Here is a 14,276-nt window from a genome sequence, read left to right on the forward strand (position 1 = left end):
TGAAAAATCCACGAGCGAATGGGCCAGTCCCATTGTACTGATCCCGAAACCAGATGGTTCTTTAAGATTCTGTAATGACTTCCGAAAGTTAAATGAGGTTTCGAAATTTGATATGTATCCCATGCCCAGGGTCGACGAGCTGATAGAGAGACTGGGACGGGCCCAGTACTTCACGACTCTCGATCTCACTAAAGGTTACTGGCAGGTGCCGCTGACAGAGGCGGCAAAAGAAAAGACCGCTTTTGTCACGCCAGGGGGGCTCTATCACTATGTCGTCTTGCCATTTGGTTTACATGGGGCTCCGGCCACGTTTCAGAGATTAATGGACATAGTGTTAGAACCCCATCAACCATATGCCTCCGCATATTTGGATGACATCATCATCTATAGCAGTGACTGGAGCACCCACTTATCTCAGGTACAAGCGGTAGTGGATTCGCTCAGAGCTGCTGGTCTGACGGCGAATCCAAGCAAATGTGCTATGGGTCTCAAAGAAGCCCGTTACTTGGGGTATGTGATATGTCAAGGGGTTATCAAGCCACAAGTAAACAAAATCGAAGCCATTCAAAACTGGCCTCGTCCCCTTACCACAAAACAGGTAAGAGCCTTTCTGGGTATAATGGGGTATTACCGACGATTCATACCCAATTTTGCTGGAAGGTCGGCGCCTTTGTCCGATCTTTTAAAAGGGAAGAAGTCGGTCATGGTCCACTGGAATACACAAGCAGAGGAAGCCTTTCAGGTGCTAAAGGTAGTCCTATGCGGTCAGCCTGTCCTTGTCAACCCTGACTTTCAAAATGAGTTTATAGTACAGGCAGATGCCTCTGAGGTGGGTCTGGGTGCAGTTCTGTCCCAGGAGGTAGATGGAGAGGAGCACCCGGTCACCTATTTGAGTAGAAAACTCACCCCGGCAGAGAAAAACTATAGCATAGTGGAGGAGTGCCTGGCCATAAAATGGGCTCTGGAATCCCTCCGCTACTACCTGCTGGGGCGACACTTTCGCCTGGTGACAGACCACTCCCCTTTGGTCTGGATGAGGAATGCTAAGGAGAGAAATGCTAGAGTCACCAGGTGGTTTCTCTCCTTGCAGAACTTTCACTTTTCTGTGGAACACCGGGCTGGTAGGTTGCAGGGCAATGCGGATGCCCTGTCCAGAGGTCCCTGTATGTTGGCAAAAGTTCAACCCCGCCCGTTTGAACTGAGGGGGGGGATATGTGAGGCAGTGACAGGGGTAATATTTGAAGACCGCTATGTGTCCCCCAGAATGTGTCTGGAAACCCTCTGAGTTTGCTATAGCTATTACTGGGAGTATAGCACAATGGGTAACAGGGAGACAGATCCCTCCTCCCAGTCCAGGTTTTGTAGCAATCCTCATGTCCAGCATTTTCGTTAAAATCATGCAGAGCACAGCAGGGTGTGTCTCAGTTGAGAGCCAGGCTTGGTGAAGCTAACACATGCTGTGTGATCTGGGCTGGCTCTGTGTGGAGTGAACACAGGCCAAGAGTGTGAGCCTAGGAGAACCTTACACAGATCCCTGCGGTTAACGGGGTCCTAAGGTAACAAGACTTTTTGATGCAAAGAGTTTGTCTATATGCACCGGCTGTGATCCGGAAGAGACTGACAGTGGGAAATTGGATCTATTTATGCTGCAACAATAAATAGACTGTTGATGTGAACACGCTGCTGCCTCACGTTTTTGCCCAAGCAACGCTGCTACCTCACACTGGATAGTGGGCAAGTACCTGAAGACACTGGCACACAGGTGAAGACCACGGGCACACTGGTGTAGACCATTGCAAGCGAAACACTGGCACACTGGGTAGTGAACAGGTACATGGGGACACTGGCACACTGTATAGTAGACAGGTAATTGGGGACCCCGACGCGCTGGTGTAAAGTGGTGCATAGAGAAAACACTGGTACACTGGATAGAGGACAGGTACGTGGAGACACTGGCACACTGGATAGTGGACAGGCTGAAGTTGAAAAAGTGGACAGGTCAATGACCCTGTGGCAGATAGGTATATGACGGTAGATAGGACATGAGGAACATTAACCCACAGATAGTGACCCTACGGTAGATAGGGACATGAGGAACACTGACACACTAGATAGTGGGTACAGGAGAGCAGGCAGGAGCACAAGACACACTGACAGTGGAAGTGGATAGGACCACAGAACACTGGAATACCCCTAGAAATGGAGAAAAGGTGACCTGCCAGAGAACCGGTGGCCCCTAGCATGGAGTGCATGTAGAAGAGTGTCATCTCGCACCTGTAGAAGGGAGGGGGGGGGTTGTTAATACTCCCGGGCTGAAGTAGCTCTATAGGCATGTACTATGTGTTAGAGGGGAGACAGCTCACTGTAAGTGAACGGCACTCCGGAATCCGGGGTAGATGCCCATGGAAGTAATAATAATAGGGGAGCCGGTTTTGAGGTATGCTTGAGGCTTTTTTTTTTTTTTTTTTTTAAACACACATCAGTCTTGCAGAGACTGGGATCAAAAAAGTGAGGCCCAGGAGAGGAGAGTGGTGCCTGGGCAGCCCGGAGCGGTGACTGCGGGGGAGCTTGGCTGCAGGTAGTGCAGAGATCCATCTGCCTGCGGGGTGCGCTGGGCCCTGAGTTGCACTGGCTGCCTGCGGGGGGGCGCAGAAGCTGCGGCGGCAGAGTTACTTACCAAGCCGGGAGGCTGAAAGTGCGGGCAGAAATGACGTTCCCCGGGTGTCTCAGCGCCGGGAAGTGACGTCAGACGCCAGGAAAGAGGGGGGCAGCGCTTGCACAGGGGAGCAGGAAGCTCGCGCGATAGGGGGAATGGGCCTGAGTTTGAAAAGCCCGCGCGCGCGGACAGAATTCCCGGCTGGGGGCATGGCCAAAAGGGAGCGCGGACAGTGAGAGGGCCGCAATGAAGCCGGGGGCTAAATTTTTAAGGTAGGCCGCCGGGCCGCAATGGAATCGGGGGCTAAATTTTATGGGTAGGCCGCCGGAGGGGACGCCGGGCCGCAATGGAGCCGGGGGCTAAATTTTAAGGGCGGGCCGCCGGAGGGGACGCCACGGCAGGGGGGGCGATCGGGGGAGCGCAGGGAGGCCACGCTACCGGGGAAACAAGCTACAGAGGGGCCTATGGTGGGGGCTCTAGGGGAGATGTAGGACCCCCTGACCCAAGTGGAGAAGGCTGTGGGGTTTCTATACCCGGGATCCCTCCCCATAACCCGGGACGGGGAAGAAGGAGGGGGGAGTGGAGTACTTATCTTGAGGTCCCGGCTTGTCCTGAGGTGATCCTGGATCCATCCTGGAAGGCGAGCGAAGACATCTTGACGGTCGTCCCGGGCATAGTCGAGGGGAGACCGGAAGGGTACCTCTCCATCCCGGGTACAGTCTTCGTCCTCCTACCCCACAATCAGGTTCGGGAGCAAGAGAGTTTGGGGAGGGGGGCAAGGACCATCCGCCTGTCCCTCTGTGCGGATGCCCCCCACACCGTCTTGAAAGTGTTAGGGGGGTAGGGTCCTGCCAGACAGACACGGAAGACAACAGTAGTGGCAGACGGACCCCACTTCTGTGCGACCGGTCTCTATGTGGGAGAGCAGGGTGAGCGATTACACCCTGTCGCCCGACGAGCGGTGTCTGAAAAACAAAGGGAAAACATTAATAAAACACAACAATACAAACCTGAGGGGCTGAGAGCAGCCCCTGCGTGTCCAACCTCCTCGGACACTAAGCAAAAACTGATCTCCTCAGCTCCGGTCAGTGGGTGTATACTACGTGGGAGGAACCAACTTTCTTATTTGCATAGTGTCACCTCCTAGTCCCAGCAGCATACACCCATGGTTTCCTGTGTCCCCCAATGAAGCGATAGAGAAAGAAGGGATAAATATCCAAGCTGGCAATGGACAAGATACACGGGACGTGAAGAGGAGGAGCCAGGTAAGCAGTCATGGGTATTCTACAAAAGCCTGGAGTTGGGGTGCCTAGACTGGCCCTCAGACTAAGGATACTACGTTGTCCCTCCTCTCAGAGGTACGCTTATTGGTGGCGAGCTCTGGACCGCCAAGGCAGCCCTGACTCCTTTGTAGCCCTGGTCTAATACCCCCCCTTCCACCCCATAAGGTGGGCTGGGACAGAAGAAATTAACCCCATGAAAACTAACAGACGTTGGAAAACCAAAGCTCAAACTCACTGCATGCACACACAGGAGAGAAGACAATAAATGTTCAGGGAGAAAAAGTACAGGAAGAAAATAAAAAATATCAAGTATATTTTCACTGCACACCAAATGGCATATAACTGTTCACCAATAACTGGATCACCTCACAGAAGGACTGGTATTGCTGAAGCAAAAGCTAGAGCTATAATCAGAATGTGAGGCTAAGTTCCCCCATCTTTTATATGGCAGAGATGTCTGTGATAGGTCTTCAGTAACCTGTGACCCCATCACCAATTCAACAGCCAGCAGGAATTAACTCCTGCTATACCGATTACCAGTGAGCACTAAACATTCGATGCCCGACTCTCACTGAGCAACTAAGAAGAATAAGGTTGCCTGCCATACTCTGCAATGTGAACAGAGTTTAAAGTCGCCATGACACCTAGTGAGTGAGAAGCAGAACACCGCATGACATAAGAATAATCCAAATAGTTTATTGTGTCTACGCTTTTCGAAGTATAAAACTACTGTATATGTCCTGAAAAAGTAGTTTTATACTTTTAAATGCATAGACACAATAAACTACGTGGATTATACATACCTGGCTTGTTCTCTTCACATCCTGTGGATCTTGTCTATTGACAGCATGGCATCATGGTTCTGATCCATGGTGCTCTGCTCTCCAGCAGAGCCAGTGTTTTGTTTTGTATTGTAACCCAGTGGAAGGGTGTTTTCCCGTCCTAGGTTACAGCACTGGTGTTGGGAAGGGCCTCTTTCCAGGCGCCTCGTTCCGGGTGATTGCTCCACTTCATTAGGGAGCAACTTCACCCGGAATGTTGCCAGTCGTAGTTCCTGCCTGCAATAAGTGCTCTGGCTCCTGTTTGTGCTTTGATATTGTCCTCCTACCCTGGACCTGTTGTTTTCCTTCTCCTCCCGTGTCGCTGACTCTGACATTGTTCCCCAGCTAATGTGACAGACTACCACTAGGTGTCACCAGAAGCACTTAGTGAAGGGAAGTTTAACAAACCGGCGGTCAGGAGCTAGGAGGTCATTTATGGAACACATGGATGAAGCAAAGTTGAGGTCAGAGCACAAGCCGGAGGTCAGAAGCCAGGAAGTCACGTAAGGTACACTGGGGAAAAGCAGAGCCGAGGTCGCAGTATAGAATTGTCATTTTCTATATATTATATATATTATATATATATATATATATATATAAAATATAATATATATATAATATATATATATATTATAGATATATGTTATAATAATAAATAATAATAATAATAATAATAATAATTTTCACCGGCTTATACCCAGACCTCGGCTCTGCTTTTCCCCAATGTCCCTGATGTGACTTCCTGGCTTCTGACCTCGGCTTTGCTTCATCCCTGTGTTCCATACGTGACCTCCTGGCTCCTGACCTCTGGTTTGTTGGAATTCCCCATCACTAAGTGACACCTAGTGCTAGTTCGTCAGACATGGATATTTATCCCTTCTTTTTCTGCTGTCTATTTCTGCTATCCGAGGGGTTACAGCAGCCATATCTTTGAGCGTATTCCTGGTTTGTGGGTACTCAACCCCCACCAGGTGAGCCCTCTCTTCTTTAGTGTCTTCCCTATTTGGGTCAATATTCTAATCGAAAAATGGTTTACAAAATGTAATAATAAAATAAATATATATAATTTTTTTTTTTTTTTTAAATCTCAGTGACTTGTATTCCTTATGTGCTCTATGAACACTTTTTCACTACCGATATCACACACAAACACATAGCTGTTGAGTCAAATGATGACTTCTGACCTGTGCAACAGAAACCAGGGACTACAAAGGCAAAATGAGACCTCCTGTTAACCTGACCTTTGCTGGCAGCATACCTCCATCATCACTGGACAGGAATATTTCAGCTTTGACACAGGCCTGCATTTATTATTCCCTGGATGCTGGAATCATTTTGTCTTTCATGTAAAAGATCAAATAGCAGATATTATTAGTTCGGCTGCAGGCTAGTAGTAGTTACATGTTATACAAGTTACTGCTTACTATCCATGTCAGAATGATTATTATTACTCTATGACTAATTGCAAACACTAATCAACCAAGGTACAGTCCTTACATTTTTCTCATGTTTCCAAATGTTATTCAGTCATCGTTTTTCTTGGAAACTACAGAGGCAAGAAGTTCGAAATATACCGTACAATTCTGTAATTCATCTATGGACATGATATTCTTTATTTACACTCTACACAAATCAGGTTTACTTTGTCATCAAGCCATAGGAAAACAGTAACATGCTAAGAATTTAATTTGTTATACCCTGGACATATAGATGCAGTACATGTATACATTTATATACTGTACAATGAGAGGCAGATCCATTATCTATACTTAAAAGCATCACAGTTTGTCAGGACCCTACTACCAATAGTAATCCTCTGAAGCTCTCAGATTTTGGATGTGAATAGTGCAATTCTGGTAAATAAAGTTATTAGACACACTGAAATATAAGCCACGTGGTAGACTCCAATGCAGTGGTCACCAAACTTTGTCACCTCAATAGCCACAATCACCACTGATAGTTGTTGTGAGCCACTTTAGCAGGACCCCTCCTTCTTACACCATATTGACACTTAGAGCCCCACAGTCCAGCCAAAAAAAGCACAAAACTATGTGTCTAGTGTCAGATTGGGGCAGCAGACGTCCACAAGGAACATTGACTCTGGGGTCCCACTGATCAACTACATGCAAATATTTCATCCACATATTTACCTATGCTTCTATAGAATGATATACTGGGTAGTTTATAAAATGAATGTTGAGATGATTACTTTGTCTATACTTAGTGAAACAAGTGTATGGTGCCCACTACTGATTGTGTTAGGGGATAGGTGATATTCTACTGCAAAGGGGCCCACCGGAGGATTCTCCAGTTACCCTGTGGGCCAGTCCAAGCCTGCTTGTGCCCCCTCCAGTATAGGCAACATGCATCCAGGGATTCCCACTTTATCCCCTTTCGAGATTCTTACATCAAGCACATGCACCACACTATCACTCCCGGCTTCAAACACCCCTTCTCACTGGCAGTATCATCCTATCTCACGTTTACTATGTTTATCCTCTCCTCCCTAGCAGGAAATGTAAGCAGGTTATTTGAATGCAAAAGCACAGACAAATAGGAGACAGTGGTTCTGAATCAAAAATAGTTTATTCACTATATATAGCTAAAGAATTAGAGTCTTACGTATGAGATTGGAGTATGGCACAAGCAGGGGTGGGATTCAGCTAGTTCTTACTGGTTCTCCCGAATAGAGATGAGCGAATCTGTGGTTCAGAGTGCGGGTTCGGAAACCAACTTCCAAAAAAACAAAGTTCGATTTTGAAGTTCGAGTGAGTTATGAGTGCAATCCACTCAAGCGAGCAGCGCTGTGCTTGGGTATAAGTGATGCTCAGCAGTGTGTGAGCCTCTTGCAGTGTTTGAACGGTGTGCACTGGGGGTAAAATCAGCATGATCAGATGTAGTGTACACAAAATAAAAAAAAACAAAATTTGAAAAACCCTGCTTACCCTCTCATGGAAGTGATCTGCTTATGGGTGGCAGCAGGTGAGCAGAGCCATAAAATGCCCAATTACTAACTTCCATTGAGGTTTGAATCAAGTTGGGGTCAAAAACTTGACCCCGACTTGACTCAAACTTTTTTAATGTTAGAATGTACCTAGCAAACCAAACCTCCAAAGGTTCACTCATCTCCAGTCCCTAGGCAGCCGTGAAAATCATTGCCGGTTCTTAGAACTGGCAGGAAAAAGTCTCTGATCCGGTATTTTTTCTCATTGGGTGGCATAATCTTTCTGCAGAAGGAGCACTGACTGTGCCGTCCCCTGAGAGATCGCACTGAGTGAACAATGAGTTTGCGGAATTGACGAGTCTGATTTGCAATGGGTGGTCAGTCAGTGTATGGACTGAGGATCAAAACTGCGCATTTCATCAGTAAATAAACGTAGATGCGCTCAGTGCCTATAGTTCCCACAATCTGGAGCTAGACAAATTGAAGCCAGGGAGAGGGAGACTATGAAACCTAAAATGCAAATAAGGAAATGGAATAATAAAAATGAGTATATGTAGATTAATGGTTGTAAATGGAAAGAAATTAAGATAAACAAAAAATAAAATCACTCATGGAACATTACCTCCAACTAGGAATTATTGATAAAAAAAGGTCTCTGATTTCCTACTGTATAGAAAAAGAACCCCATCACACCACACTGTATTACCTAAGGTACATAAAAGACTGGATAATTCACCAGGAAATCCATTTGTGACTCAAATAAACTCCATACAAAAAGAGTTAAGTCAGTGCTTGAAAATAATGGTGGACACACAAAATATTGACACAACGGACACAATTTGGCCATTTTCACTTAGGGGTATACTCACTTTTGTTGCCATTAGTTTAGATATTAATGGCTCTCTAGGGTTATTTAGTGGGCACCATATTTATACTGTACACTGACTACTTTACATTGTATCCAAGTGTCAGCTTTTCATTGTTGTCCCATGAAAATATAAAATATTTATAAAAATGTGAGGGGTGTACTCTTTTTTGTGATATAATGTATAGCCCAATAAAGTTTAGTCCTTCATTATTTCTTTTTGACTGGATTTGGGTGTAAACTGCTTTGAAAAGTTGCAACATTTTGGTGCTACATTGAGTTGTGAAAAAAATGTTGTGAGTTTTGGAGTTTTCATGCCAGTTTCTCCTAGCTCTGCGAAAATGGGCATGGCAGGTTGTGTACACCACAACTTATCTAATTCATAGCAAGCTGTGGAGCTCCACGCAAGAAATCTTATGCCAGTCAGGGACTGGAGTATGTTTTGTGGTGCGGCGCCTAGTCTGTTGCTCCTGATTCACGCACAGGCGTCTTTCTTAATCAGGAGCCTTTGAACCCAACAACTCCTCATTTGGACCAGTGAGAAGATCACCAGTCTTGATAAATTGAGGGCTATAAAGGCTACTTTACACGCAGCGACATCGCTAGCGATGTTGCTCGTGAAAGCACCCGCCCCCGTCGTTTGTGTGTTATGGGCAAATCGCTGCCCGTGGCGCACAATATCGCTAGGCCCCGTCACACGGACTTACCTTCCTAGCGACGTTGCTGTGGCCGGCAAACCGCCTCTTTTCTAAGGGGGTGGTTTGTGCAGCGTCACAGCGAAGTCACACGACAGGCATCCAATAGAAGCAGAGGGGCGGAGAGCAGCCGAATGAAAGTCACGCCCACCTCGTTGCCGGAGGACACAGGTACAGTGTTGTTAGTCATTCCTGGGGTGTCACACGTAGCGATGTGTGCTGCCTCAGGAACGACGAACAACCTGCGTCCACAACGACCAACGAGATTTTGAAAATGAACGACGTGTCAACGATCAACGATTAGGTGAGTATTTTTGATCTTTAACACTCGCTCGTAGGTGTTACATGCAACGTCTCTAACGAGGCCGGACGTGTGTCACGAATTCCGTGACCCCAACGACATCTCGTTAGCTATGTTGTTGCGTGTAAATGGGCCTTAAGTTCATAGTAAACAGCCAAATGTAGAGTATTTGTAGTAAACTAAATTCGATGATGGGCACAGCCTGAAGTTAGAGATTGTGGATGATTGTCCTTATCTTGTACTCATCTACATTTTACCTCAGGGCTGAAATATATGAAGAGAAAATTATTTTTTGTGAAGAAGTTGCAGTTGACAACTCATAACCCTTGAATACCGAGTGTTGAGTAACACCATGCTCAGCTTTCCCCACCAGCATCCACCTGTCAGATGTATTCTCTGCATAGTGAAAGGACAACAAACAGGCTCTCTCACAAACTGTCATCTCTTATTAAGTGGCCATGTGCCCAAGGGAGTAATGGACACTCAACATCATAGACATAATTGTTAAGGAAATTAAAGTAACTTTCTAGCTAGTTTTGTATACATGCAATCAAATTCTCATATACTCTATAGTGTTACCAAATATATACCGTAGTTTTCATCTCCTCCGGCCATCCACGTGTGCTGTGGCCTCTGTGTATTTAAGGCACCCTCCCATTAGGGGAGGGGCTGCACAACACATTCAGTTAGTTAATACAGAGGTTCCCAACTCCAGTCCTCAAGACACACCAACAGTGCATGTTTTCAGGATTTCTTTAGCATTGCAAGGGTGTTGGATTCAGCACCTTTGCAGGTGATTAAATTATCACCTGTGCAATACTAAGGAAATCCTGAAAACATGCACTGTTGGTGTGCCTTGAGGACTGGAGTTGGGAACCTCTGAGTTAGTATACAAGTCTGATAGCTGGTTGTCAGGTCCCCTTATCCCTGTGTCCATTTCCAAGTACCTGCCTTCCTATACCTGACTGTCCCTGCCGTGCCCACCATTGCTGTCTATACCTGCCTGTCCAGCCTGCCTGTCACCCCACCTGTGCCCATCTATATCTGAGTCCATCACCTGTCCTGGGGGTAGCTGCCACAGTCCCAGTCACTGCCCTGGGAGTGGTACCTGGCACACTTGGTTACACGCCTCTCACTAAAGGGTAAACCAGAGTTCCCCGTGGTCCAGTGGGTCCACTAATCCCGCTCGTTGCCTCTACACCGGCCGTGAGCGTTACAGTGCCATTCACATAAATGCATTCTACTCAAACCTGGATAATCAGGACATTAGATTCAGCCTTGAAGGTTTCGGACATATTCTGATGTAAAGAAAATGCAGTGGATTTTCTGTAGAGAAAATCAGCTATATTTTAATACCATTATCATGCATGAGACTTTATAGAATGTCATCCACAAGCTGAAAACAATACCTGCAGGTCAGCAGTGAAAATACACCTGGGACACGCATGCACATCATGTGCATTGTAAAGGGTGAGATCGGCAGTAACATCCCTGGAAATAATTAACATGCTGTGGATTTAATGAAATCTTATACACACGGTTGTAATACAGACCAACTCTCTGTATATTCGCCCAACTGTGCCATAAGGAATATTAGTTCTAAAAATGATAAATAATAAGTCCACCTAATAATGACCGTACACTACTGATGTCTCTTTGTAAAGTTTATTAAAAAATGTACGTCTGGAACACCTATGGTGTGAACAAGGTGCAAGACTCAAAAATATACAACTAAACAATAGGATAAAGAGTTGCACACCAGTCAATGTATAGGGGAATAATGAAAAGCAGAAATGCTACGGGAATGCTAGACTGAAAAATACAATGGACTCTCTGAAAAAAGTGAAAAACATGAAAATGGAATGTGCATATCTGCTATGAATAATTGAAATGAGAGATGTTTAGCCATTGTATCTTTGTAAAGTTCAGTCACTCACATTTGCATTGACGTGTATCGCTTTCCATAAAACATAGCGCCATTACTTGGAACTTTCCCTTCTCTTTGAAGTAATTAGCGAAACAAGTTATGCCTAGTTTTTCTGTGCTGTTACTACATTTCAGGCCCCGAAGGCTCCTGTAATGTAAAAGGTGTGTCCCTTGTTACAGCACAGACCCCATTAGGTTATATTGTAATTGCACTTTCTGGTCAGTGCTCCCGCGTCTTCCACCCAATGACCTGAGCTAATAACGTGGAATAAATCATATTAATGGAACAAGTTTCAGGGTCCACCTATGGTCGCTGCCCTCACATAAGAGCTACAAATCCTGTATATGGTAGTTAACTTAGTGCAGGATCATTAATCATATAGAAACCTCTGCATTGTGGCGATTCGAGCAGAAAAGAGCAAAGTAATCTTCAGATGACTGAGAAATCTCAGTGGTCCTACTTGTGGTCTGCCTACTTGTGGCCCATACTGTATTTTCTGGTGTCTCTCGGCAGTAAATGGAGCCCGCGCTACAAGGATCTGCTACACGGCGGTGTCACTCTAAACTGCTGCTTTCTATAGCTTTTTATATATCCTAATTCTGCCTCTTCCCCCAACAAGCACTGGTAGGGTCGCCCAGGTTTAACAGTGTTCACAGGAGGATCTAGCCACATTTGATCTTCTGTTTCTGATCGTAATGCATCCATACAAATTGGTGCAAAAATCTTAGTTAAAGGATTTAAGCTTTGTCCATAGCTAGAATCTGCTTTAAATGTATAGTTTGAAGAAGTGTGTATGGAGACAATGCAGGTGGAAGGCTTTTTTTGGGGGAATGATCTAGTGTTCCTTGTGTTGCACGTTTTATTCGCATTTTTATGTGATAAACTGTAGAAGATATTCTTTGTACTGTTGTGGCCCCAGTACAGAGACCCCCCCGCACATGTCAAAAATGTAATACCCCAAGGTCAGCCGTAGTGAATTTTATCACAGGGATCAAACAAGGAACAATAGTCGTGGACACATTCCTGCTTTCTTTGTACAGTATCTCTTTCCATCATTCTCCTTCTCTGAACCTTCAGATTCTTAATTCTAATGCGTGGAACCCCAACTACTTGTGTCTTGTTAGGGTTAGGTGGCAGGGTAACCTTTTGGCTTTGCCAGATCGCAGGGACTGGTGTAATTATCTTTGCATTTCCAATAGTTACACTTCTGTCCCACAGATTTTGTTGTATTTTGTACAGTATGTTTTAATAGAAAATATGGCACCTCCAAACCTAGGAGCAAGAAGCTTTAATATTGCTTATAGTTCTAAAATGCGCATATGCCCATCTCATCTACCCCATGGCATACATTGTGGAGAGCTGGGTAATCCATTATATTAACACTTGTGGTAACACACAGCGATAACCACTTACAGGATTCCAAATACATTACAACATCCAACGTCAGGATCAATATTTTGGTCAATGTTTGATCCTTTCACTAATCTCGACCAGACAATGGTTTACAGAAAGTTTTATCCCCGCATTAGACAAAGCTATTATTACTCCGGTGAGCGCAGACAACATCCATCAGCACTTTGTGCTTTCTCCGGGCTGCCAGGCAGTTGGCAGGATTTACTGTTCCATATGTCTTTCATCCAGGGAGGCTGAGGGTGTGCCGTGCCAATCAGCATGCCATTACTGTAATAATCCCTACATACAGTAAATGACAATGGCCAAACCCTTTATCCCAGTGGAAATTACAGCACAAGCCAATTCTACTCAGTGGTTTTATCTTGGTTTGGAGCAAACTACTTCTAGTTAGTATACACTATGTTCCAAATTATTATGCAAAGAGTTTAGGAGTGATAAGGTTAGAAATTTGTCATTTAAACTCATTGATAGTGATGTGTGTCACTGAAAGCAATTGCAGATACCTGTGCAAATTAGTTTGGAAGGTGTGTCCAAATAAAAGCAAGACTACTTAGGGGTACTTCACACACAGCGAGATCGCTACTGAGATCGCTGCTGAGTCACGTTTTTTGTGACGCAGCAGTGACCTCATTAGCGATCTCGCTGTGTGTGACACTGAGCAGTGATCTGGCCCCTGCTGTGAGATCGCTGCTCGTTACACACAGCCCTGGTTCGTTTTTTTATTGTTGCTCTCCCGCTGATAAGCACACATCACTGTGTGTGACAGCGAGAGAGCAACAATCCTGAATGTGCAGGGAGCAGGAGCCGGCATCTGACAGCCTGCGGTAAGCTGTAACCAAGGTAAACATCGGGTAACCAAGGTGGTTACCCGATATTTACCTTCGTTACCAGCCTCCGCAGCTCTCACGCTGCAAGTGCCGGCTCCTGCTCCCTGCACACGCTAAGCTAAGCGGTGTGCGCTGGTAACTGGTAACTAAGGTAAACATCGGGTAACCATATCCGATGTTTAGCTTAGTTACCAGTGTCCGCAGCTTCCAGACGCCGGCTCCGTGCAAGCGCAGCGTCGCTTGCACATCGCTGCTGGCTGGGGGCTGGTCACTGGTGAGATCTGCCTGATTGACAGCTCACCAGCGACCATGTAGCAATGCAGCAGCGATCCTGACCAGGTCAGATCGCTGGTGGGATAACTGCTGCGTCGCTAAAGTGTGACGGTACCCTTAAGAAGCCTGTTCCACATTATTAAGCAGCCTACATTTTTTGCCAAAATGGGAAAGAAAAAGGATGTGTCGGCTGATGAGAAGCAACAAATTGTGGAGAATTTAGGTCAAGGCATGACTACAATCAACATTGCCAAGACACTTCATCGTGATC

Source organism: Anomaloglossus baeobatrachus, chromosome 1 (assembly GCF_048569485.1).
Source record: "Anomaloglossus baeobatrachus isolate aAnoBae1 chromosome 1, aAnoBae1.hap1, whole genome shotgun sequence".
Lineage (NCBI taxonomy): Eukaryota > Metazoa > Chordata > Amphibia > Anura > Aromobatidae > Anomaloglossus > Anomaloglossus baeobatrachus.